The sequence below is a fragment of the Tursiops truncatus genome, chromosome 9 (assembly GCF_011762595.2).
Source record: "Tursiops truncatus isolate mTurTru1 chromosome 9, mTurTru1.mat.Y, whole genome shotgun sequence".
NCBI lineage: Eukaryota > Metazoa > Chordata > Mammalia > Artiodactyla > Delphinidae > Tursiops > Tursiops truncatus.
Genome location: NC_047042.1, coordinates 24,944,062 through 24,968,297, shown reverse-complemented (window position 1 = coordinate 24,968,297; position 24,236 = coordinate 24,944,062). Strand labels below are relative to the sequence as shown.

The 24,236-nt window shown below is 34.9% G+C and overlaps 1 protein-coding gene across 5 annotated transcripts in view; it reads left to right on the top strand.

Annotated features, from left to right (window-relative positions):
• The window catches only part of CACNA2D1 (calcium voltage-gated channel auxiliary subunit alpha2delta 1), a 513,328-nt gene that overhangs the window by 267,819 nt on the left and 221,273 nt on the right, over window positions 1–24,236 (top strand). The window lies entirely within an intron of this gene.

Below are 24,236 nucleotides of genomic sequence, written 5' to 3'. Positions count from 1 at the left end.
CATATTGTAGTCACTTTGACAGTGGGCAATGCAATTAAAGTTAGAACAGATGCATTAAAACCTCTTAAAATTTAACTTGCTCCACATTAGTTAGAAGTTATCCTTCGTCTGCTCTGGCCTGCTTTTAGAAACGTCAGCTGATATTAACTTCTGCACCTATTGTTTGATAAACTGCTTTTGTGCTCCAAGAGTCACTGGGCTAATTATACAAATTGCAGAAATTCTTCTTGTGATGAGTTCCTTCCCTCCTTCCTTCCTTCCTCCCTCCCTCCATCTCGTCTCTAGCTATCTGTTATATCTTCTTGCATCCATGGTACACAATGAAGAAGCCTGATCTTAATAGTTAAAATACTTCTGTTACATATTTGAATTGTATCATTTATAGTGAAAATCTCTTTAGTTTCTTTTATTTTTAACATCTTTATTGGAGTATAATTGCTTTACAATGTTGTGTTTCTGCTGTATAACAAAGTGAATCAGCTGTATGTATGCATATATCCCCATATCTCCTCCCTCCTGTGTCTCCCTCCCACCCTCCCTATCCCATCCCTCTAGGTGGTCACAAAGCACCGAGCTGATCTCCCTGTGCTACACAGATGCTTCCCACTAGCTATCTATTTTACGTTTGGTAGTGTATATATGTCCATGCCACTCTCTCACTTCGTCCCAGCTTACCCTTCCCCCGCCCTGTGTCCTCAAGTCCATTCTGTATGTCTGCGTCTTTCTTCCTGTCCTGTCCCTAGGTTCTTTAGAACCTTTTTTTTTAAGATTCTCTCTCTCTCTCTCTCTCTCTCTATATATATATATATATATGTCAGCATACAATATTTGTTTTTCTCTTTCTGACTTACTTCACTCTGTATGACAGACTCTAGGTCCATCCACCTCACTACAAATAACTCAATTTCGTTTCTTTTTATGGCTCAATAGTATTCCATTGTATATATGTGCCACATCTTCTTTATCCATTCATCTGTGGATGGACACTTAGGTTGCTTCCATGTCCTGGCTATTATAAATAGAGCTGTAGTGAACGTTGTGGTACATGACTCTTTTTGAATTATGGTTTTCTCAGGGTATATGCCCAGTAGTGGGATTGCTGGGTCGTATGGTAGTTCTATTTTTAGTTCTTTGAGGAACCTCCATACTGTTCTCCATAGTGGCTGTATCAATTCACATTCCCACCAACAGTTCTTTAGTTTCTGATCAAAGAAAAATTCCAGACAGCTCATTTGGGAGATGTTAACCCCCCTCGCCCCATTTAAAATACGATTAGAGTTTGAGTGACAGCTTGATAATACTGTTCAATTATCTTTGAATGTTTTGCAAGACATCTCAGATTTGAAGGTAAGAAAGTTGTGGTTCAATAGAACACTAAACTGAGGTTTAGCAGTTGACACTTTTACTTCATGTTTATGTGATTTTATTGTCTATCAAAGGAAAATATAGAAAATGATACTTCATTCACTAATAATATAGGATAACAGTTAAATAGTATTTCATGCTTGATGATTCTGATATTATTTATTTATACTGTCTTTTCCACAAATTTATATTTCTTAAGTAAACTCTTAGTCTACTCAGTTGAGACTCTATTTGACTGTCAGTTTGATTCTTTCACCTGAATTGATCATATTGCTTGCTTTGTTGGTATCATGTAGGTACTGGCTTAATCCACAATTGTTTGTTGTAGGTACATTAAGAAAGATCAATATGTCATCCATAATATATAAAGAAAAAATCAGTGATGAAGTTAAAAACACAACCTTTCTGAGTATAGAGGACAAATTTTAAGCTCATCCAGTGAAGATTTTACAGTGCAGTTTGTTGCTGTTAGATGTAAGGAAAGTAAACCTGCATTTTTTTGTGTGTCTTGAATAGACCAAAAACAGCCAAAGTAATTTATCCCAATAAATATCCATTCTAGAACTAATAATTAGTGACATTTACTTTTCTTCTCCATCTTAGAGGTGGCATAGTAAAAGCAGTGTAAAGGCATAATAGTTGTGAAGTTAGATGTTGTATTTTGCCTAGTCTTGGTATATAAATTGGCGCTGTTTTAGTTTAAATCCTGAGTACTTCTGAGAATCCAAAAAATCATTAAGTTCATCAAATCAGATTGCATAGTATATAGATTCTATTGCTGTTTCAAAAAGCTTTTCTTGCATTAAGGGAATTTGGTAATATTTCATGTAGTCATTTATTGGTTGTATGTCTTTTCCAGCTTTCTAGGGAGAAGTGATGTGTTAAAAGTAACTTTACAAATAGGAATGTAGTATATAAAGTTTCCTTCCCGGATATATTGGCTCATTAACACAAAGTTAACATTTTGGCAGTGATTTATTTTTCCTTACAAAAGTAATGGGTGACCACTGTAGATGACACAGCAACTCTCAGCGTGTGCTAGCCATTACTCTATTTTACTGAATCCAAACCATCATCAATTGTAAGGGTAAGAAAGAAAAAAAGAAGCTAATTAAATTGTGATGCACTAACAATTTTAAGCAGTATTCATATTTGTCGGATGTCAAAATGTGTAAAAATTTACCTTGAAACGTAACTCCTTTTATCTGTTCTCTCAGTGCCTATATCCAAACAGAAGTATTGCTAGGAAAAGTCATGCAAGAGGACAAATTCAGTTCCACAATGACACAGATACCATTACTAGATCTTCTATGGTTAAATAGGAAATACATTGTTTACCCAGTAAATGTTAGGAGTTCTTAGCAAATAGTCGTCACCGTGTGGGAGAATTCTTGAACAAATTCTGTTTTAAATTTCCCCTTAGGTCACCTCACAATTTATTTAGGACTTGTGAATGTACTGATTGACATTAGAAGAGACTGTTAAAGGGAAAACACATTAGAGAACTTTAGAGCCCTGTCAACTCATTTCCCCAGTACCCTTCTTGATGGACTGTAAATGATGTTCACAGGACACATATCTGTCACAGTTTGCATGTTGACAATTGATATTTTCCCTAAAGCCTTTACCATAGCACTTCCCTTTGAAATACCATAGGTGATAGACAGTTGAGATAGTAGTGATTTTATATTTGAAGAATAGAACCTGAAAGAAGATTGCCTTCAAATTCAAATAAGTAAATAGTGCAAAAATAAGCGACCTTTTTCCCCTTTTTCCTTGTTTCTTTTCTGATAAACTAGATGATGATTCAGTTCATATACATACAATAAGGTTAAACATCCTTCAAGACCATAATAAAAATCAAATTCACGCATGGTTGGAAATTAGAAATCATCAACATTAAATGTCTCTTTATTTTGTGATTACATACAAAACAATCAGAAATTTTGTCAATATCTTAACCAAACATTTAAAAATGTTTAATTTGAAGTTAAATGCTGCCATACTCCAAAAGGTCCTTGTTTTAAACTTTATAAGGCTTTTATCTTCTAAGGCATTTAACTATGCATCAGTGCAATACTTCTTTAATGCCATCCTTTAATAATTTAACACTAGGATGATTTAGAAGGCAGAAATAATTTCCTAAAAGGTACATTAGCATTTCAAAATGAAATATAATATGCTGATTCTTCCCTCTAGTATAAGTAGGGAAGTTTCATTAACATTACTTAGGCAAAATGTTGATTAACATTCTGTACTCTGTGGTGTAGAGAAATCTCAAGAATAACAAGAACAAAAGGCAAAATACTAAAATGCTGGCAACAAGAAAGGGCTCCTGTAATTCACACTCTCCCTCAGCTCCACTCAATTCCCAATTGGATGTACAATTGAGGGAACAAAGGGCATACACTTTAAATGGATCAAGATTTATACGGTCATGCATTTACAAGTTCAAACCAATATTTGTAAATAAGCTGTGTCTACCAGCTGCCTTTCAGGTCTGCATGCAACTTACTGGCATTAAAGGGCACCTCTCATGTCACTTATGATGGACAAATTATTTTATTAAGGGCAGGTGGGAGAAGGAAAAAGGAGCTTAGAAAATTAATTGTTCTGCATAAAATAATTGCTATTATTTCTACTGAACAGATCTTTTCCAGTTGCTTTTGAAATCTCTTTTGATTGCATTGCAATGGTTGGTTAACTAAAGCAATTTTGTTTCCAACTAAGCCTGCGATATTAATTGTACGTACACATGTATAAACATAAGGGGTGCCTAATTTGTATTTTAATAAGTAGGATCTTTATGTATGGCTTATTAGCATCAGCTTGTTATTGTGAATGCTGAGTACAGACAGTCTAGAAATTGGGCAATAAATAAAACATTTAGGGAGCCTTTTTTAGCTCCAGCTTCACAGAGAAACTAAATGAGATGGTGGGAATTTTTCTAGTGAAGTTGAATGTTATTGAGTGTTAATCAGGCTAATTTAATTCTCCTAATTGAGTTTTAATTATATACATATACTTTTTAAAAATTACCTTACTCAAATCATATTTTGAAATGTTGCTTTAAAAGTTGTACTATGTAGAATTTTGTGTTTATATGAGTTAAATTAATAGGCACTGGCATTCTATATTTTATTACTTCATCTATCCTAATCATTTCATGAAATAACATCACCTCTGTTGATTGCAGCACAAACAGTTGTGACTATGGGAACTAGGAAATCATACTGTATTTATTTTGGTTACAATGTATAAAGAGAAAAACTATTCTAAATTATAATTGTGCAGGTTCAGGATACAGAAGTGCTGGCTTTTTAGGAATAACAAGTGGGGAGTACTTACAGACAATGGAATGTTATTCGGCACTAAAAAGAAATGATCTATCAAGCCATGAAAACACGTGGAGGAACCTAAAATGCATATTACTAAATTAAAGAAGCCAATCTGAAAAGACTACATACGATATGATTCTAACTATGTGACAGTCTGGAAAAGGCAGAACTATTGCTAAGGAAAAAAAAAAAAGACAATCAACCCCAAATGGAGACACATATGCTAAGCCCCACATCACCAAACCATGACTTAACTTACAGTTTCAACTCTCCTAGAAATGGAATCTTAAACCAATTGGTCAGGAATTACCTGATGAGCCCTAGTTAGGAATCTGCCTGATAGACCCCTGCCATCCTCTAAAGGACAGTAACCTTGCAGTAACCAACCTGCCTTTTTTGCCTGGTACAATTTCCTTTTCCCCACTCTCTTCTGCTGTAAAAGTCTTTCATTTTGTACAGTTCCTCAGAGCTCCTTTCTATCTGATAGATTGGATGCTGCCTGATTCAAATTGATTTTTGCTCAAATAAACTCTTAAAATTAAAAGAAAAAAGTAGGGGGGCGGCATTGTCTTAATGAATGAATGAATTTAATAGATTATCAAAATGATTTTAGTCTCTAGCTGGATTTAGTCTTTCTTAGTTTCTACATTTGGTTGAATTGTCCTTTTGGAATCAAGAACTTACATATTATGCAACAGTTCTTACGTAGAGAAACAATCAATTTTTTACTACTACTTTTTTTAAAGAGTTTTGTCAGTTTCTCCTCATCATCAAGATAGATGAAAAGGAGCCACAATGCAAAACTGATTTACCCTCAAATTGTGGGAAACCATTTTAGTAGAAAAGAGCCAGGCAAATTCATGGTACCATATTCTTTTTGCACATACATATAAATGCCCATGGTAAGAGCATTATAAGGTAGCAGAGTAGAAAATAGTAACCGTGGGCTTTAAATTATTAATTATCCTGGATGATAACCCCTCTCTTTTGTTTCTTATGTTGAATAAAATAAGAAGCAAAATATTTATCCAGTAATTACCTAGCCAATAATCTTGGTTTTATTTTTAATAATGTTTAATATGTTCTAATGATCTTCCTGTTCTCAGTATTATTTCTTTTAAAACGAAGGTCACATGATAGCACATGATGATGCATTAGAACTCCCTAAGTAAGACATCATGACAGCATGTCCTGGGATAATGCAAACTTAGATATAATTGGAGCTGGGTAAATTTCTTTCTTTCTTTTTTGTCCCGCTCTCAGGAAGGTAGAGAGGAGTTAGAAAGGGCAGGCATCTCTAACTTGGGAAATGCGGAGGTGGATGGGTCTTTATGTTTTTCAAATCTAATCTGCTGCCTCAGTGTCCTGGTATTGAGCTGATGAAAACATTGTTAAATTAGTGGGAGATTCCAGGAATTGCTGCCAATATTCTAAAAATTGTAGCCATGAAGAACACACAAATATCAATACCCCATTGATATTTAAGCTAGAGTTATTTATTGCCATCTGCAGGTATCAAATTGTAGTTGTCACAAGAGAGCTTTTGAACTTAGGTATTTCATTAACCTCTCTATAACTTGAGCTACATTTAATTAAAATTTTTGGACACCACTTATTTGCATTAAGGTGGGGTTTACTATATTAAAAATGTCTCAACCACAAAAGAACTAAAAAGATGAAGAAAAATGTATAAGCATTAAAAATTACTGCATAGTTTACAAAGATTTGCTCTATAAACTTTTGTCCACTTCATTTCCTTATTTAAAAATTTTCAGTTACTTTCCATTTAGCATAAATGATATACAGGCCCTTCATGATCTGGCCCCATCTTATTTTTCATACATTTCTACTGGAACATTTCCCCAGCAGCTATTACCGTTCTCCTGAAATTCTGAGTCCCAAACAGAGTAAATTATTTGATGGTTCCCTAAGACAATATTCTTTCCTTCATCCTCAGACCTTTTGATAATCTCTGCCTAGAAATCTCTCTCATCTCTCCCCAATTTCCTTTTGGCTTTGATCCACCAATCTTGGATTTGTTGTCTGTTTTATATGGCCCTCTAATGTCTAGTATATATTCATATTCAAGTACGTACTCCCTGTATAATTTTCCTTTTTCCACATTTTTTCAGCACTAAAATGTAAACTTCCTGGGGATAAGAACTTTGGCTAAAGCATTACTAAAAAAACTGTAGTCTAGTACAATGCGTAATAGACATAATAGTACAATGCAGTAGCCTATAAGTAATTTTTAAACTAAAAATAGTTACTTGTAGTGCTGAGGTATCTATTTTTATTCTAAATATTTATTGTCAATTTCACTGGAGAAATAATAAAAAAAAAACTTGGTTTAATGTACTTTTTAAAAGTCTGAATATATTTGCCCATAGCTGTGACATAGTTACAGAACACTGGGCTTGGAGTTATGCAAATCTATACTTCAAATGTTGGCTTTGCCACTAACTTGCAATACAATTTTAGAAAAATAACAGTCTTTTGAATATCAGTTTATGTAAAAACTCTTAGTTCTGTAGTCTCCACCAGCATAATTATTTTTGTAAGATGCTCTGTGCTTGCCCTATTTCCCTACGAAGGAAGATATTTTCTAGAAACCTTGTGGTATGTCCCAGGTGTTCACACACAGGTTGACACAAGTCCCTAGATGGCTGTTTGCCTAGTCCAGCAAGTATCTGCCGGCTCCCATGACTGTGGTGCTCGATTTGCTGTCGTTGCTCCAGTGAAAGAATACCACTCTGCTCAGGCTGCTGTCAACTGGTGCATCCCAAACTGCAAAGCACTTGAACTTGAGTCATAGTGTAGTCTGTGCAGAAAGAAGGGTGAATGACCCTATTTCCAGCCATAGATTTTTTTTCAAACTAGATAAATCATATTTTAATGTACTATTTAAAAAAGTCAAAGTTCATAAGAAAATCCACAGTGAACAAAATATTAAATTTATTTTTCTTTAAAAACATTTCACTGTGATAAGAACACAACATGAGACCTACCCTCTTAACAAAGTGTACAATACATTATTATTGACTACAAGTACAATGTACAGTAGATCTCCACAGCTATTTATCTTGTGTTGCTTAGTTGAAATTTTATGCCTGTTGATTACTATCATTTCTCCCTCCTCCCCAGCCCCTGGTAACCACCATCCAGTCTTTGATTTTATTGACTATTTTAGGTAACTCATGTAAGTGGAATCACGCAGTATTTGTCCTTCTGTGTCTGCCTTATTTCACTTAGCTTAATGTCCTTGAAGCCCATGCATATTGTATTATAGAATCATCTACTTTTTAGAGGCTGAACAATATCGTATTATATGTATATACCACATTTTTTAATATCCATTCATCTGTAGCTGGACATTTAGCTTGTCTCCACATCTTAGCTACTGTGAATAAGGGTACAATGAAAATGGGAGTGTTAATAATATTTCTTCCAGATCCTGATTTTAAGTCTTTTGGATATATATCCAGAAGTGGGATTGCTGGATTATATAGCAGTTCTAGTCTTAACTTTCTCGAGAAACCATACTGTTTTGTGTAGCGGCTACACCATTTTGGATTCTCACCAACAGTGTGCAAGAGTTCCAGTTTCTCTACATTCTTGCCAATGCTTGTTGGTTGTCTGATGGATTAAAGACTTAAAGGTAAAACCTGAAACTCTAAGACTTCTAGACCAAAACATAGAGGAAAAGTTTCATGACATTGTTCTTGGCAATGATTTTATGGATATGATACCAAAGCATAGGCAACAAAACCAAAAAGAAACAAGTGGCACTATATAAAACTAAAAAGCTTCTGCACAGCAAAGGGAACAATCAACAGAGTGCAAGGCAACCATGTATCTGATAAGGGGTTAATCTCCAAAATGTATAAGGAACCCATACAACCCATTAACAAAAATTACAACCCTAGACAGTTTTAATCACCAGACTCTGAAGCTAGTTCTCATATTCTCATTTATTTAATTCTTCTCCCAAAGAAGGCAGAAGCACCTTTCCTTAGGAGTCTGTGAGGAGACTTATTTTTTACCTTATCCTCATTTCACTAGTGTCCCTGTGAACACTTGTTTATGTTTTTTTCCCCTTTTTAGGAAACAGTCAGTCAGCTTCCAGCAAATGAATGCATGAAAATAGATTTCTGATAATTTTTCAGCTTTAATCCTGTATTGTCATAGCTCATGTTCAGCCTGGAAGGCTTCTATTGGAAGACCTCATACATTTGTATTTCCAAAAAGTTTTTTGAAATTAAGTGAGATAGTTTATGGGAATATACTTAGCACTTTGAAAGGTCTTAAAAATGATAATTTTAATAGAGGAGATGCTATCTCCTAGATTTATTTCTTTTGAGAAGTTGACATATTGCTTTTTAATGATTAAGTGTAGCTGGTTATACCTTCTTAAGGAGGAAAATATACATTGCACATAATAGGCATTGGATGAATGCTTTTTGAATTGACTTAAACCCATTTTACTTACATTCCATTTATGTATTAAGACTGCACTGATGAAGAATGACTACATTTGGAAGTGACAAGTACTCAGCATGAGACTAACAAAATTTTTTGTTCTTATCGATGTTTGTCTTTATGTCTGTATGAAGTTCTGGTTTACTCGGTGCCTAAAACAGCCCTGGAAGATCTTTGCAGAAACAAATCAAAACAAACAGCTGTATCTAAAGAGATCTTTAGGGAGTACAGACACTAATACGTATTTCTATTTACTGTAGATCCTTTAGGACCGAGCCCTGGGGCAATAACTCTATTCTCAGAGATAATTTTTATCTTCAGAATAACATTAGATGTTGGAATAATTTCAACTTGATGGAATTATAGATATGTTAATGGCTTTGTTCCTCTTGCTGTGGGAAAGAGAATGTTTTAGGAATTGGAGAACTGGCCTAGAGAGCTTTTTTCCTAAAGGATTGACACCATAGTGATGAAACTTGGAGCTTTAAAATAAAGCAACAAAGTGTAAGATGCAGGCAATTAATGTAGGTCATGGGGTTTAGTCACTAGTAGGATACATTTTGACTTTGGGGGATACCTAGGAGAATTGACCATGAGAACTGAGGGCTTAGTACACTAATTTCAGTAGAGGGATATTATATGTCCAGAATATAGGAAAGCTGTTGAAACAACGGTCTGGATAATGTTGAGAGTGTGGATATTGCAATCAAAAGCTTAGTCAGAAAAAAGAAGTCTTGGGCTTCCCTGGTGGCGGAGTGGTTGAGAGTCCGCCTGCCGATGCAGGGGACACGGGTTCGTGCCCCGTTCTGGGAAGATCCCACATGCTGCGGAGCGGCTAGGCCCGTGAGCCATGCCCGCTGAGCCTGCGCGTCCGGAGCCTGTGCTCCGCAACGGGAGAGGCCACAACAGTGAGAGGCCCGTGTACTGCAAAAAAAAAAAAAAAAAATCTCTAAGTAGATGGAAGACATTTTTAAGAGGTCTCCGATTTAAACTTATAGGTTAAAGAAAAAAAAAGACAAGAAAACCTAGAGAATATTCATCTACAAGTTTAAAAAAGTATGTAACTAGACTTGAGTGCTGGACCTAATTACATATGATAAAAATGCTATGGGAATTGAGGGGAATAGCCAATTCCTCCTTTTATGGAAAATCGCTACTTCTTTAAAGTTCATGCCTTTGGTCATCTTCTAACCTTCCAAGCCAGTCTGTCAGTGGAGTTTTTCCCATGCTATCCTCTCTCTCTAGTTAGTCAACCTTTTTGTTTTCCTTTTACTTTGTCACCAACATACAAACTGGCTCCCGTATCTTCTATCATTAAAAAAAATTTTTTGCTATCTCTTTTAGTGTTGCCACATTTCCTTGCTGTCTTATTCTGCAAACCTCAAAAGAGATGTAGACCTACACCATCTCTTCATCTTCACCTTCACCCAGTGGCCAGCCCACTCCAATCTGACTGCAAAATTCATCCGTGGTGAAATTGTTCTTAGTAGTTGCATTTACCTCCAGGTCATCAAGTCTTATGGACATTTTTTGTTTATCTTTGTACTTGGTCTTTTCCTATCTTTTAATGTACCACTTCCTATTTCCCCTTTCTTCAAACACAAGTTTCTTCTGTTAGTTTTCAGGAAACCCCATTTTCCTATTTTCTCACCATTTAGTCCTTCTCAGTCTCCTTTTTAGTATTTTTTCTGTACTGTAGCTCTGATATTACCTAAATTTAGGGCACAGTCTTAGCCCTCTTGTCATTAATGCCCATACTTTCTCCCAGGACACCTCATCCATTGCTTTGAAATTAAATAGGATTCCACCCAAATGTTCTTTCTGAGCTCTAGGTTCATTTAAGTAACTGACCACTTGCTGTTTCCATTTAGCTGTCTCACCTGCATGGTGCTAACATGGCCAGATGAGCAAGTGTTTCCATTCCTCCCTCCCCCAGTATCCTGATGATCTGTTAATTTCCCCATCACGGATGAGATCACCTTCTCCCAGTTCATCTAGCCAAATTTAAGGAGTAATCCTTAATTTCTCCCTCTGCCATAACCCCTCATATAATCCACATGTAAATTCTGTCAGTTCCAGCTCCGTATATATCATGCAACCATTCATTTCTCTTCAGCTTCATAACCACTGTCTTTGTTCAAACCACTGACATCCCACAGGCAGAATAATCTTGAAAATATTAACCAAATTATGAATCACAGAGCCCATTCTACTGTCCTAGGGAATTCACAAATTTGTTTTACAGAATTGTAGTGGTCCAACACATACATAATAGTTAAGTAGGATTTTCGACTGTCAATTCGATAGAAGAGAATGGTGAGACTTTTTAAAAAATCAATACACAATTTCATAAGATAGTGGGAAATGTAGCTTTGTATATCCTTCTGACACGGACGTTTTGGAGACCAAATAAGACGGACGAGTTGTAAGAATTTTAAACCAGTAAGTCAGGCAAATATAAAAACTGAGTAGTTTAAGTAACACATACCTGAATTTAGAAAGTAATGTGCAGCTTTTCTCAAACCGCCCATGAAAAAATGTGTCTATGTAGCAGCAACAATAAAATCCAGGCAGAACAAGTAACAACTAGATTAAAAAAAGAGCAAAACATTACTTTTAGTCAAAATTAGTGATACAAAATGTGAGGTTTTGTATGAATTCGGGTGTAACATAGCAATTTCAAAGTGCCTGCTTCTGCTTTGTTAGAAGGCATATTATGATCTGAGAGAAAAGGTAATCAAGAGAGCTTGTAATTGCTGAATGTTGTAGAAAATCAGCTATCGTGGAATTGTAGCATTGTGTGCCATGGCATATATTATACGTTAACTAAATTATTAGATTCCAAAAATTATAAAATTACCACATTGCAAAAGCTGCTTTACTTTGTTATAATGTTTCACCACCATGTGGACAGTTCTCCTGCGGATCTTATAAGAATCACCTAGAATCCTGTTTTTCAAAGTTCTCTATTACATTCTCCCCTCAAGGTTCTCAGTGGTGTCCTATGGGGGTGAAGTCAAGACATTGAGAATCCTTCTGTAGTGAGCCAGTGTGACTGAGTGGAATATGATCTCTCTCTCATGGGTGTTAAAACTGAAGAAAGCTTGACCAACACTAACTGGAGGGCTTATTAATTATGAAAATAAAAGTGATGAGTCTAAATGCAGTTCTAAAGCTTGGGAAAAAAAGAGATTGAGTGTAAATAGATTTGATGTAGAAAAGAAAATTATAATAAGCAGCCAGAGTCTCAAAAAAATCTAGTTGGGTTTAGTTAATACCAAAATAGCAATAACAACAATAAACAGGCTTACTCAATCACTTTTTTTCTAAAATTATAATACCTTGTTTTTGTAAAAATGTTTTAATATCATTAATTAAAAATTAAAATGATATAGATAGCTACAAAAGAAAAATTAAAATCTCCCCTAATCTCCACAACTACGTTTATTCCTTGTTTATATTTAGTGAGTCTCATGATGTTCAATTTATCTGTTTATACCTTTTTTCCATGTATTTTTTTCATGATATACATACAAAATTCATAGATACAGTCATATAATAGAATGTACAAACTTATCACCAGAGAGTGTGTCCTATTTTGAATAAGTTAACATGTTTCTGTGTTCTCTCACTTTCTTCATACATCCCCAAATCTTACTAAATTATTACTTTTACATAAAGATTTGTCTTATGTTGTGTAACCGTAGTTTCCGCATTGTTAATCCTGGTTCTGGATCCTCCATTACTCACCTTATTTTTTTGTTTTTGTTTTCTCTTTAAATTCATAATTTGATTGAGTGGATTTTGTTGTGAAGTAGTTTGATCAAGAAGAGCCGTGAGATGCTTTAATTTCTGAGTTCTTATGTGTTAGAGAATATCTGAGTATTTAATTTTGGACTTGAAGAAAACCTTGGCTAAGTAGGTATTTTTCCCACTCAAAATATTGGGGTATTGCTTCACAGTCATCTGCACAGTCTGTCATTTTTAGTGGCTGTCAAGAACTCTAAAGCTGTTCCAGTTTTAGCCCCTGGTTTCCATCCTGAATTGACTTGATTTTTTTCACTGATTCTCTAATGATATAGTCTTTGTTCTTGAAGTTGAGCTAGGAATGATGCATCTGATTGTTGATTGTTTGATGTCTTCTTACTAAAGTTGTAATTTCATTTCAGAGATGTAGATGTTTACTTTCAGCATAGTTTTGAATATTTCTGCATAAAGTTTTTTCATGATCTCTTTTTCAAGAATATTACTTAGTGTAAGTTGGGCCTCCTTTTCTGTTTTCCATAACTGGTATCTTCTCTATTACAGTTTTTAAAAAATATATCTTTATTCAGTTACATTTCATTTGGCATGATTTTCTGAAGGCTGTCTGGAATGACGGTCTTTTCACCTGCATCCACGTTTTGTTGTTTTCTTCGCTACATTATCTTTTTTGTATCTCCCAGTTTTCTCTATGTTCTGGCAGCTTCTTTGCCAACTTATATTGGTTTATAATCTAATCTTTTGAACTCCTTTATCTTTTATTTTCTTTCATTTTTTCCCCTGGCTATCTCCCTCCACCTCCTATCTTAAAGAGTAGGTCTACAATTTCTCTGGGACTCTGCCAAGAACCATGGATCTTAATTCTTTCTTTTATTTTAGGATTTCATATATTAAATTAGTTTCCTTTCTTCCTTCCCTTTTCCAAAAATGGCTAGGCACAGGTTCCTGAATCTTCTTGAGTAAAGTAATGTTTTGATGGAAGATGATGAAGTAAAGTTAAAGAGAACTCAAAGATACTTTAGGGCTTCCACTAATAAAACTGTTCCACTGAGGTGAATAGTCTCAGCTGTATTCCAAAATATGCTCTTTCCTTTGCACATTTCCAGTCAGTTTTTAACATTCAAGAAGCCTGTAAGATTTATGGTAAAAAACAATTAAGTCCTGGCTTTTCTTGAAGCAAGATGATGATTGCCATTTCTCTTTCTTACTGGGATTTATTTTCTTTTATGTTTTTCAGCTAGAATTTATTTAGTAAAAAAATAGAAAACTGCAGGTAATAGTAGTATTAATTACATTTTCAAAGCCAAAATAGGGAATGCCCAATGTAAGTGTTCCTGAAAAAATATATATCTAATTATCCACTTGATACCAGCTGGATATTATAAATGCTACTTTTAAACAAATTATTACAAAATATGATGAAGAAAAGAAAATACAGTGTAAACCAGTGCAAAGATAAAGCAGAAAATACTCTAAACAGAAACCCTAGTTACCATTTGCTCATGAGAATTATTGATTCTCAGCTTATAATGTGCTTCTGACTCCATAGGATATTTTGTTGTCTAGTATTCAGTCTAAAATTATTTTTTGAGCCACGAAGCAAGTCAAAGCCGTGATGTTTAGAAGCGGCATACTCTAATAAATAGAATTGCCAACCAAGGTGCCAGAAAGAGTTTGGTTTGGTTGTTTCCTATTGTGCGATTTTTAGCTATATAAGGTCTAAGCCACAGTTTCTTCAACAATAAAGAGGGGATAATATTGGTACTAACAGCACAGAGTTATTCTGATACTTAATGAAAATTATGCATGGACGCCTTCACGCAGGTCTTTGACAAGTAGATTCAAGCATTTGAGATAACTGAAATTATCTTGGCAATCAAATTTACTTTTCTTTAAAAACTTGGCTTATATTCTTCCTGCTTGGTTTCAGGTGCCATCATTAGACACACATCCTGCCATCCTCAGACACCTTTAACATACACATAATCAGTACATTTCATTGAGATCAGTTATTCTTGCAAATGTGTTGTTTCTCTTTTGAAACATGTTTGTAAAGATAAAAAAAAAAAAGCCCACTATGAAATGTTAAATAAGGAGGGCAGTACAGAATCAAAATATCCATTTTGATAAATTATATTCTTGCTTTGAACAAAATATACATTTTTTTAGCACAGCTATTTTAAGCTCTTAAAATGTATGAATATTGGAATCCCATTATCTTACAGCTTACACTCTGTAAAATCTAATAAATTTTACATTTCTGCCCTTTTATTTCAAAATCTTAACTGTTTTTCATATTTCTTTGTTCTGAGGGTTTTTGATTGTGGAATAAAGAGCATTCATTAAACTCAGGAGAGATGACAGAACTTAAGTTGTAATCAATCTGAAATATATGTTTCATGGTTGCTAAATTCTTTTTTCATCATCTTTGTGCTGAGTGAAAATAACCAAATCATGTACTCAAGCTGACTTAAGCCTGTTTCTTTGACTAGAAGGGTAATGAAACTACCTGTCAGAGAATGTCAATGTTTCTGTTATTTTAATATCATAGATGTTAATCTTAAGGCTTCCCAGAAGTCTCTAGTTTTTACAGAGTTTTATCTGAAATTCTGATTCATAAAGTTATTCATATGATAACCTAGATTTTAATCTCAGGTTTCTTCTATCTTACAGACTTTTAGTTCTAAATTCTGATTCATAATTAGTTACCAGTTTGTGGTGGCAAGGGGAAATGGGGGAAAACATGAATAATTTTAATGCATAAATGAGTATTCACATTGTACGCCATTTTCATCAAACCCTATTTTCTCATCTGAATGAACACAGAATAAGCACGAAGAGTTGTGGAACTTTAGAACATTGGATTCTCTGGCACTGGAAGCTTTGTATGGCTTACTTGCTGTTGTTTCCTTTCTCAGTACTCTCAAATGTCAAGGATATTTCAGTGATGATTATGAATTGTCTTGAGTCATGCCATGTGACTCACAGAAAAATACAGCAATGACAAGAAAAGCCAAGGTCTCTCTACAAAAGTACCGCTTGGCCACGTTGAAAGCTTTGTGAATTTAGAATGAAGATGGGCAATTGTACTATAATTCATAGCTCTGCTTGAGTGCCAAGGAGTCATATCTTTCAACAGCTTTCAAGTTCTTCAGGACATGTAAAATTCAAGGTTACTGTTGAGCAAATTAAATTCATCAAATACTTTGACTTCAAAGGGTATAAACATCTATTGTGTGGTTTGAGAGAAAGTCTGTTGAATCATGTTAGTGCTAGTCAATTTGGTAACACAGAAACTGTAAAATTTAAGGAACTTTCACAACATTATGTTTACAGAGAAAAAGTTCAAGCATATTTTCATGAAAAAGTGAAATTTAATTAGCTTTCCATTTCAATTCCCCTCTCCATCCCACTACAAAAGAAGAAAGAAAAAAAATTGTGATTAGTAGTGATGGATAGCTTGGTTATTACCTGTTACTTTAGATTGTATACATGAGTCTCTTTTTTTGGGAGAAAGATGGATTTATTTACTATTATACTAAAAATTGTAGTTCTTAATTATGCTTTTTAAGAGGTACAATGAATGTAAATGGATATATATATATTTTTTTTAATTAAGAAAAAGTAGGGTAGCAATATATTATTTGGGATGATAGAGTACAAGTTGATTACCCAGAAAATCTGGGAGAACTGATGTCTAAGTAGCTTGCAGATTGATTTCTGGGCTTCTCCCTCGTTAAAAAGTGATACATGGCAGGAGTTTAGCTGCTTTCAAGCTTCCCTGCAGCTTTATTTGTACCAGGCAGTTTGGTTACAAACGGTTTCCTGCTGGGATACCTGATACCAAAAGTAAAACCAAAAGGGCAGCAGAACAGGTAATTAAATAGGCATTAATGGTGTTGATTGTCACTCAATTTAAAAGCATGGTTTATTGAATTAAAGCAACAGTGTGGGCAGTTGACTGCATAGTGTGCCCACATGTCTTGTGTAAAATTATTTTTTATAATCTTGCCAGTAGGTATTTTGTAATGACATCTTGGTATAATTTAATATTTTAAATCTTACATATTAGCACTGAGTCTTTAATGATATAAAATTCATTTGTTTTTAAACCTGCTTTTTTTTTTTAAGTAAATTGAAATGTCCTAACAATTAGATGAGGGAGTAAATAAAATATTAGTAATACATGAATACTGACAGTGTATAAACAAATATACCATGCTGAATATATTTCTATCCAAATATAATATTTTGCTTCTGTATTTGAGTTTCTCCTTAACTTTTAGCTGTCTGTTTAGGCTGCCCTCTAGTGAAATATATAGTAATGAAGACAGTAATTTGTTACACCCTGTTTTCATGCTGGTGAAACCTTATTTTCTGTACCCTTTCCCTCTTTGATTATCATTTTCCTCTTTATGTCATCTGCATTATACTTGGGCTTGCTGGCAATAATCAGTGAGGGAGATTTGGAGAAGCACAGAGACCAATTTAGAGAAAATTCTAGCTTTGTTGAGATAATTTCCTTTTGCTAATGGCAAAAAAATACCATTTCAGAAGCTCACCAGGAAGGAACGTTGTTATTCAGAAACTGAGAGATTAGGATTTGGTATTCCCAAACTAAAGATGCTTGTTTGGTTTATTATTATATTTATTAAACATCCACAATTTAAAAATATATAGTATACTAGTGTGAAATTAGTAAATGAAAAAATGATGTTCATTTGCTCTGGAGGAAAATAGGGAAGCTTTGGTGTTACATAGATCTTGATTCCAATTCTATTCTGCTACTCACTAAGTAACTTTGAGAAGTTGGCTTACCTTCCTGAACCTCCATTTCCTCATCTGTAAATTATAATGGTATACATATCTTTTTAAAAATAAATTTATTTATCTTATTTAATTTTGGCTGCATTGGGTCTTCGTTGCTGTGCGCGGGCTTTCTGTAGTTGTGGTGAGCGGGGGTACTCTTCGTTGCAGTGCATGGGCTTCTTTTGTAGCGGAGCATGGGCTCTAGGTGTGTGGGCTTCAGTAGTTGTAGCGTGTGGGCTCAGTAGTTGTGGCTCGTGGGCTCTAGAGCTCAGGCTCAGTAGTTGTGGCTCACAGGCCTAGCCGCTCCACGGCATGTGGGATCTTCCTGGACCAGGGCTCCAACCCATGTCCCCTGCATTGGCAAGTGGATTCTTAACCACTGCGCCACCAGGGAAGCCCTACATATCTTTAATATTGGATATGAACATTTCATGAGATAGTGTAGGTTTCCATACTAGATTGTCAGTAAATGGACATAACATTATTATCGTTATTATTGTTTATATCATGTTTTACAAAAGATAGCTCTACGAAGATTAACTGGCATTTATTTGTTGAATCATGTTTTATACATCCTTAAATTCAGTACAAGTCTTTTCAATATTAGGTGAGCACGCATATGTGCTTTATGTGTTGTATCGTTCTTTCCTCTACTGGGATGAGAAATCAGTGCTAATAATCTTGGGTTCTCTGTTCTCCTCTGTACACGTATAAAACTCACACATTTCTTAAGAAAATATTTCACTTAAACTTTTGTGCTGGCAAATGTACCAAAAAAATCTTGAAAGAATGATATTAGATTATTGTCTATTGTCTATATATACAAATATATAATACTATGTGTGAAGGTTATGGAAACAGAGAGAGAGGGAGACAGTGACTATTTGAAGAATCTTTCTGTGTTTGCTCAGAAAACACCTTTGAAGACCTCTGCCCACTATAATTTTCAATGTTCATCAGGCTTTGGTGACAGGAAGAACCTTATGACTCAGGGCAAAATTTCATTTATCCCTTTCATCAGACAAGGAGAATGATGCGACTTCCTTTCTCCCAGTCTGTCAAGAAATTCATGGCTAAATTTCATGCTTAATTACAGGATTATGGGGTTCTATAACAGTTATCCTTTTTCTCCTTCTAAGTTTTTAAAAATTATTATTGTTGAAGTATTTATTTTAACTGGCCTGTTGAATAGGTGTTTTGCAATTTGCTCTAAGAATGGAATTATATGTCTTAGAACAATGATGCTTAATGGGGGTTGGTGGATGGAGAGAGGAATTCAGAAGAATCTCCATCAAAGCATTTCAAATACAACTTTCTTGATATCCCTACACAAAATCCAGTTATAAATCAATGGCTGGTTAATTAAAAATCTATAAGTGGTCATACAAACATAGATGAAAGCTGTGGTTGAAAGTTTTAAGGCACTGGAATTTGTGAAAGTGATGTTTTGCCACAAATAAGTTTATATTATACAGGTAGAGACCCAATGGTCTATTATACTCTTTTACATAATCTGTCATTTTTATTTTTTAAATTTTTATTTATTTTTAATTTTTAAAAATTTTTGCCTGCATTGGATCTTCGTTGCTGTGCGTGGGCTTTCTCTAGTTGCGGGGAGCGGGGACTACTCTTTGATGCGGTGCGCGGGCTTCTCATTGCGGTGGCTTCTCTTGTTGTGGAGCACGGGTTCTAGGCGCACAGGCTTCAGTAGTTGCAATACTCGGGCTCAGTAGTTGTGGCTCACGGGCTCTCGAGTGCAGCCTCAGTAGTTATGGCGCACGGGCTTAGTTGTTCCGCAGCATCTGGGATCTTCCTGGACCAGGGATCAAACCCATGTTCCCTGCACTGGCAGGTGGATTCTTAACCACTGCGCCACCAGGGAAGTCCAATCTGTCATTTTTAGAAACTGCTGTATGTTCGAGTCATTTAAACGAAGAGTGAGGAAAAATGGTAAAATGAGCAAAGTTCAGTTGTGTTATTGAGCAACTGTCTTATCCTTACAGAAATACAGAAATTTACAAAATCTTAAAAATAGATTTATATTTATTTTATTAATTATGTGTAATTTATTACTTAGTTCTTTCCAACTTGCTTTGTTTTTTTATACATGACTAGTTTGCCTTTAGTTTGGAAATTGTGTCCAGAATTTTTATGGCAGATGGTCCTGAGTCCTTTTCATAGACTAGCTAGCTTCCTAATGATCTTAACAAAATGACCAATGGCAACAGGATGAGCATTGCTTAGGGGTGGCTTAAAACACTTAGTTTACAGGTTCTAACAAGTTGTCAGCCTTTTGTGTACTTTTGACAACAGGAATGTCCTCGGTCTGGGAAAGTTATACCATTTAACCTAGTGTGGGAGTTTAGAAGGTCAAATAAACTATAGTTTGAATGTGTGTAAATACCTGACTTGTCAGGTCATGGATATCAATTTAGGTGATCTGTGGGATTGTAGATATGACAGCCATCTTTCTCTAACCATCAAAAATTAACATACTACTGCTGTTACGAATGCAGCTGTTTTGATGACGTCTTAATGTATTTCAAAATGAGAATTAAATGAGCAATGCCAGATAAATATATATGTAAAGTTGAGAATATCATTGAAGCATACAATGCATTTGATTAAGGATTTATTCCACTTTGCAAAAGAAACATTCCTTGGCCTTCCTGGGTAGTTAAGTTTTCTAAAGTCTGGAGCAGTTTGTAATTTTGATGTCACTCCTTTGAGATCATTGTTCGAAATTTCATTTCCAAGCTAGTGTTCAATGATACAGCATCCTTCTCCCCTCCAAAAAAATTCCTGCAACACATTAACTTTTTAAATTGTTGGTAATAATATAAAATATACATAAATGATATTATAGTATCTTACAAATTAGAGTTGCCAGATTTAGCACATAAAAAGACAGCATGCCCAGTTACATTTGAATTTCAGATAAACAAAATATATATCTCTTTTGTATAAGTTTGAACATTGTTTTAACTAAAAAAATCCATCATCAGAAATTCAAATTTAATTGATCTCTATTTTATCTGGAAAACTATATTTTAAATACTAACATTAAGTTCTTAAATGAAAATTCTTAGCTCAACCTTTCCTCAACTTCCTATGTTTACTATTTCTTTTTTTGCATAATCTCCAAGCAATTTCTAAACAATACTAGTTCAATCATATAACAGTAACTTTTGTATCATTTATTTGATAGCGAATGGACATTATGTATATTAATATTTATCAGTTTGATTAGTCATTTTTAGGTTTATCTTGCACTCTGTTGATATATAACTTGACAAATTTACCTTTAAAATGTAAAATATAGAGGATAATTTCACTTGATCGGCTTTCAGTTTACTTGTTCCTCTTCGGTGTTTCTAGAGCTGCTATTTTTACCAAACAAATAATCCACGAAAGTGGCCAAAATATACAACAGATTGGAGGAAAAAACACAGCCTTCTAATTTTTTAGGGAGGAAATTGTGTCTGTAAAGGTTAATTGGCTGCTAATATATTCCATTCCTACTTCTCACCTGGGTAGTGACTTTGAAATATCTTTATTCTTTAAATGTAAAATATTTTTCATACTGAGTTTCTTATGTACTGGGAGAGAAGTCATTTTGATCAAAAGATGAGTATGTCGATGTGTTCCTTTGTTCGGTAACACATCTGGAAGCATAGTTTAAAATGTAGACAACTCTATAATTGGCTTGGCTTTTCTGCAGGATTTCTGCTCTCCATTGAAGTGACACCAGCATCTTATGATTGAAGTAACTTCATTTAGCCAAGTCCTTTAGCTGGTCAATCTATCTTTTTTCTCAATTTTTTGTTTAAAAACTATCTAAATTTTATTATTTACACTTAACCAAGATGAATGCCTTTTTTTATTTTTAGGACATTTTTATTTGCTATTTCAACGTTCTCTTATACTATTCTATTTATGTAATTGCATCACTGAAACAAATATACTTTGGGTACTTAAGTAATGGCCTTGATTATAGTTGTATAAAATAGTCTTAGAATAATTTGAATACTACAAAGTAATATTATATATTATTTATATATTATCTAATACATCCTTAAAATTTCAAAGTTCTTTCAGATAAATCATAACATTATCATTGCAACCCTTTGAAGTTGGAGTTCTTTGCCTAGCTGAAAATGAGAAGACAAAACAGCTTTGGCCATACTAACTTATTTGTTTGCTGCCACAGGGTAAGAATTGGACCAAGGAATAGAATTCTGAAAGTATGTCTGAGGAACGGAGCATGATCCACAGAATTCCCTTTCCCTGTCCCTCCTTTTAAAACTTTTGGACAATAGATGAAATGCAGTATACAACTTAACTAGGACTATGTTGGGAGTCTTTTGGATTACTTGAGAATCTTTTGGATTGTGGCTTTCATAAATTAGCACTTTAACATGTTTTAATTAGAGACAAGTTATATCTGAATCAGTGAACAGTTTGAATTTAAAAACCTCTTTGAAATATGACTTAAATACAATTACTGAAACTAGGCTAATGAAGTATAGGCTACTAGGAATTTTTTGTTTCTTTCCAAAGCAATTATATATTATTCAAATGGAAAGGAGTGCTTCTAAAATGTCAGAAATTATTCCATTTATTTCTTCTGCGGTAACCTTTCTTTCTTTATACTGTGAGCAAAATTATTTTCACACAAAGGTAGTTCAAATTATTTAAACTGTAATCTGTCCCCTAGAGAAAAACACTTTCATTTCTACTCCAGTTAAATGCAAATGAATGGCGTTCCATTATATTAATGAAAGGTAGCAGCGGTTGATCTGGAGCAGTTCATTTCTGCCATAATGGAGAGATTGCCAGACTTTGTGTGGTAGGAGGGAAGGGGTTGATTTAAGCTAGTTTGAGGATGCTTCTTTCTCAACACATCCCTCCTCAGAAGCAGAGTTACTGTTTTTCAGAGATGAATGAATATACTTTGAGTTGACATTTCAAGACATAAAGAAAAATAATGATGTTGCAATTCTTCTTTTACATGTTTCTACAGAAATATGTCAGAGACATTTCCAATGGCGGGGGGGGGGGTGGGGAGTGGGGAGAAGCAGCTTTGCCTTTGTTTTTTAGAATCGAAGGATGTCTCTCTGAGTTCTGTTGGATGTTCACATGAGAAGAGAAGCAAATCTATCAAAGATTCACTGAGAAAAATAGATGAGCACACAGCTCTTAGGTCTTATGTGACCTAAAGAAAAACAGTTACTTAGTGGAAACATCAAAATATATAGATGGAAGAATTCTAGAGACCAAAGTTGTCAAATGACTCAGCATTTTACAGATGAAGAACCGAAGCCTCAAGAAGTCATACTGCCAACTAGTCAGTGCTTAAAATCATTTGTTGATTTAGCCACATGCTCGGTAAAACACTCACATTGAGCCACATTTCTAAAACACTTACTACGTGACTCTGGTAGAGGTTGGTTCCCTGCCCACAACTACTCAGCGCACACACACAGTTGTATAGCTTCCTACTCTAAGCACCTGCAGATATTTGCTTGAGGGCTTTCTGTGGTGGCAGGAATTTGCAGAACACTTCCAACCAGTGATGACTGGTGTGGGTGAAAACTACCAGTCTTCTCACTCTTTGGATATAACAATGTTGAGCCATGTTGTAAAGCCTCCCAGCAGTTCTTGGAGGAACTTTGTTGCCCATCTGCTTTTTAGAACACCATGTTTTGAATTTCTTCAACTCCATGTCTCACTTCTCCACTTTGCTAGTGGTATTTGCTGGGATCAGCTCCCCAATAAAACCTAGTTTTAGTGTCTGCTTCTGGAGAACCAAACCTAAGGCAGTGCTAGAAACCTGTCCATAAGGAACTCGTCTGTGGAGGATAAAGATCATTAAGCAGAGGAGGGCAGGCTTGTCCAATAGTCCCTGGCACCTAACTGTGATGGGCCTGTAGCCACACGTTGAACCCAAAGATAAGGGGAACTGTCTGTCCCCTCATAGGGCTCAGACATGTGGACAGAATATAGTGTGGTAAGTGTAAGGACTGCAGAAGGGGTTCTGGCTGACCTTTGGATCAAACGTTCACTCCTTACTTCCATGTAACAAACCAGTAAGGTAGCTCCTGTTGTTCTCCCTGATTTATAGAGGAGAAAAATATCAGAAGGTGCTGTGAAAAGCATTAACAGGGATACCTAATTTTGACTTGAAGTGGGAAAGCTGGGGAAGTTTTCCACAACAAGGAAAGCTTCCTGGATGTAATTTAGGTATGGAAAGAATTTATTCCAGAGTCCCAGATAGGAAGGACGGCATGTTCTGGTCTGCTCTAGAATTTCTCCCAGACACATCTTCCCTTTCCCACTGTGTTTTCTACCTGTAAGGGGAGCCAGGTCATATACATTTCATTTCACTCTTAAATCTCCCCTCTAGCATTTTTCAGTGTTTAGACTTCCTAGTTTCATCTTTCTATATAAAGTTATCCATTTTTGAAGTTTGTAAATCTCCTT